The following is a 3,958-nucleotide window of genomic DNA, read 5'->3' on the forward strand; positions in this document are numbered from 1 at the left end:
TATTTTATGGCATGTAATAACATTTGTAACACTGTTCATAGTAGACAGATTCAATTTGCCCTCTCAATGACTTTATACTTGAATAAGCACTTGTGGTTTTTCTGCTTGTCTTATGAAAAGTTTGTTATCAAAATATTTACTTTGCTTGTAAGCATATTCTAATATTTGCTATTTTATTTATTTTATTTTACATTAAATGTGTGAGCTAATAAAAGAATACAATATGAAATAAGCACATGATAATTGAACTTTAGCAATATTAAAACTCCTGTTTTTCAAAAGATGCCACAAAGAAAATAAGTTGGCAAGATAATTATTCCAACCTATATACTAGAAAAAGGACTGACATCCATACTGGATAAAGAATTCCATCTGTCAATGATTTAAAAAACAAAGAAATCAATAAAAATGGACAAAATTCTTGAGCAGATGTTTCTCAAAGAAAGATAAAATAACTAATAAGCACATAAATATGTGTTCAACATTATTAGTTGAACATTATTAAGGAAACACAAGCTAAAATAAAAATAAGTTACAACTACACATTTAAATGGCTAAAATTTAAAAAGACGGATAAAACCAAAGGATGGTAAGGATATAGAGCAACCAGAACTCTTCTAATTACTAGTTGGAGAGTAATATGGTAATATAAACGTGGAAAACTAACTACTCCTTATAACAATAAGTATTCATCTGGGCCTGGTAGTGCATGCCTGTAATTCCGGCTACTCGAAAGGCTGAGGCAGAAGGATCGCCAGAGCCCAGGATCGCCGGAGCCCAGCAGGTTGAGACTGCGGTGGCCGGGAGCGGCCACTGAACTCCAGTCTGGGTGACAGAGTGAGACTCCAAATCAAAAAAAAAAAAAAAAAAAAACCAAGAAACAGAACTACTCTGAGACAATATTAAGAATAACTTGGAGGAGGTCAGGAAGATGGCGGCCAAGCCAGTCGGACTATGTCAGTCCCAATGTGAGTGAGCGAGTGTATTAAAGATTTTGTGTACATGCTGGTGAGTGAGTGGGAGTGTGAGTGGTTGACTCAGGGAGCCAGAGGCCAGGGCTCTCCTGGTGCAGCAGCTGGTGCCACAGCTGCTGGGCTTGGTGTCTAGTGATTCCAGGGACGCAGAAGCCCAGTGCCATTTTCTTATTCTTTTCTTTTTTTTTTTTCAATCAACAAACCCTCCCTGGGAAGAAAATGCTGGGAAAGACTGTCTAAGTGGGGGCTTTTGAGCAAGTGGCCAGGCCCCTGGTGTAACAGCTGATGCTGCAGCTAATCTGCTTCATCCCTGGCTCTTCCTATGTCGCGAAGTTGAGTATCATTTTTTTTTAATGGACAAAAGTTATTCTGTGATAAAGCAGCAGGGAGAGACGATCGCCTCATGTTCTCCCTCACCATTGCAGCAGGAGAGAGAGTGCCAGTTCTTGACTTTGCCTCACCACTTCAGCTCCTGGCAGGGCACTAGCAGCAGGGACTGTGGAGGGAGTCCAGAGACAAAGTCCCACGGAAGAGGACAAGAGAGGCACCCCACCACCATCTCGAAGGCAAGGCAGGAATGTGCTCCAACTTGCTCACCACGGAGCAACAGATCCTGTGACTGGCGGATCAACTACTCAGGGATTGATTGTGGCCTGGAAGGAATATCCTGAGAGCACAAACTTCAGAGGGACCTGACCAGTGCTGAGTTCCAGGCACACACCCTCTACCCTGATCCAGCCTCAGGACAAAGCATGTGGCCAGAAAAGAATGAGGAAGGACTCCAAAGAGATCAGTGGTGAGTCCGGGGCTGACCCAAACCCCTTCCTCCAGAGCAATCCTCTGAGCTTTAGGCAAACACAGCTAGACCATGACTCAGAGGGACAAACACAGGCGGAGGAGGAAGTGAAAGAAGTGGCTCTGCAGGAGAGGCTGGATTAGAGGAACAATTACAGAGCCTGCCACAAAAGGGCAAGTATTTTTTTTAATTTTCAATTTTTAAAAAAATTTAAAATTTTTTTTTGACTGTTAGTTCACCTAATTTTGAAATATTTTTCCTTTGTGCATGAATGTTTATGTGAGGGTTTGATCTGCTCCTCCTTAAATATGTTTTCTTTTCTTTTTCTATTTCTTTCTTCTTTTAATTGTTGTTTTCTGTTTATGGATGTATGTGAATGATTGAGTGTTCATCTTTCAATTTTGTTGTTGGTTTGTTTTTGCTCTTTTGATCATCTGGGGTTTTGTTAGAGCTTAGGGTGTGTGTCAATATATGTATGAGGGTTTGACCTGAATTTCTTTTTTTCCCCCCCTCTGGTCTTTCTGGGTTTTTTTCTCTGTTCACTTTATGATAGGCACGTGTGTTTGTGTTTAATTTTCTTGGTTTTTTGTTGCTGTTGCTTGTTTTGTTTCACTTTGTTGTTATTCCAGTTTGTTTTGGGGTGTCTGTATTTCTGTGTGTGTGATCAATTTTTTTTGCACTGATTTCTACTTTGCATTGTCATATGGAGTGGTGGTGGGACATGGGTCTCAGGGAACACATACTACAATAAGCCAACATTGTAATTTGCAGGTAGTTTCTGAATCCTAGCACTCCATCCGCTACTTTACCTTCATATTTCAAAATAGAACAAATCCAGAGCCCAGATCAGGGAAGAACAGAAGACTGAGCAAACATCAGATGGGAAAGCCTCACCCACTGACATTGAATAACAGAACTAAAGATAAAAACAAGAGATCTGTCACAAATGAGGAAAAACAAAGGAGGACCTCAGGCAATTTCAAGTGTACCAGAGACAAAACTCCTGAAAAATCAGACCTTAGTTCCCAAACAATGGAAGTTACCAATGACTGGCCCCAGAATATGACAAGGATTAGGGAATAGATAGAAAGAGTTAATAAGATCAAGAAGACAAGATGCAACACTGAAAGAACTTGTAACAGAAATTTTGGCAATAAAAATTTCATCCAGGAGATAAATAACAAGATGAAGCATGGAAACCAGAATTAATCTAGCTGAGAAAGAATCTCAGACCTTGAAGACTAGAACATGGTATTAACCCAATCTGTAAAAAACATAGAAAGAAGACTCTGAAAGAAAGAACAAAGCCTAGAAGAGATGTATGATTATATCAAGAGGCCAAACCTATATTTGATTGGTATTCCAGAAGAAGAAAGGGAAATGGAGAACAACTTGGAGCAAGCATTCCAGGAGGTAATCCAAGAAAATTTTCCCCATCTCACCAGAGATGTGACCAGCCAAACACGAGAGATACAGAGAACCCCCACAAGACATCAAATGAGAAGACCAACCCTTAGACACATACTAATTTGTCTACACAAAGTAGGCATAAAAGAAAAAATCCTAAAGGGAGCAAGAGAGAAAGATTAGACTACATACCGGGGAAAGCCAATCAGAATAGCAGCAGACCTATCGGCAGAAATGCTACAAGCAAGAAGGCACTGGAGCCCTATATTCAAAGTCCTCAAAGACAAACAATTTCAACCAAGAATTTCCTATCCAGCCAAGTTCAGCTTCATCAGTGATAGAGAATTAAAGTCCTTCCCAGACATCCAATCCCTATGAGATTATGCAGCTTCCAGACCAGCTCTACAGGAGACACTTAAAAAGGTATTAACACAGAAGAAGAAAAAAAAAGTATGATCACACACTTCCCAAGAAAACAGCAGAGCACTGAATCAACAGAGAATACAGTGCAAGAAAACACACTTTTACATTAACCCCAAACTAAAAGAAAACAAGCAAGAAAAGAAAAAACTTTATAAGAACCTCATGACAGCAATAAACAATCACATTTCAATAATCAGCCTAAATGGGGATGGACTAAATGCACCACTGAAGAGACACAGAATAACAAACTGGATAAGAAAGCATGGCCCAATTATTTGCTAGATCCAGGAGACTCATCTCACTACAAGGGACACACACAGACTCAAAGTTAAAGGACGGAAAATGAGTTTTCAGGCAA

Source organism: Carlito syrichta, unplaced genomic scaffold (assembly GCF_000164805.1).
Source record: "Carlito syrichta isolate Samal-C Ts95f unplaced genomic scaffold, Tarsius_syrichta-2.0.1 Scaffold302432, whole genome shotgun sequence".
NCBI lineage: Eukaryota > Metazoa > Chordata > Mammalia > Primates > Tarsiidae > Carlito > Carlito syrichta.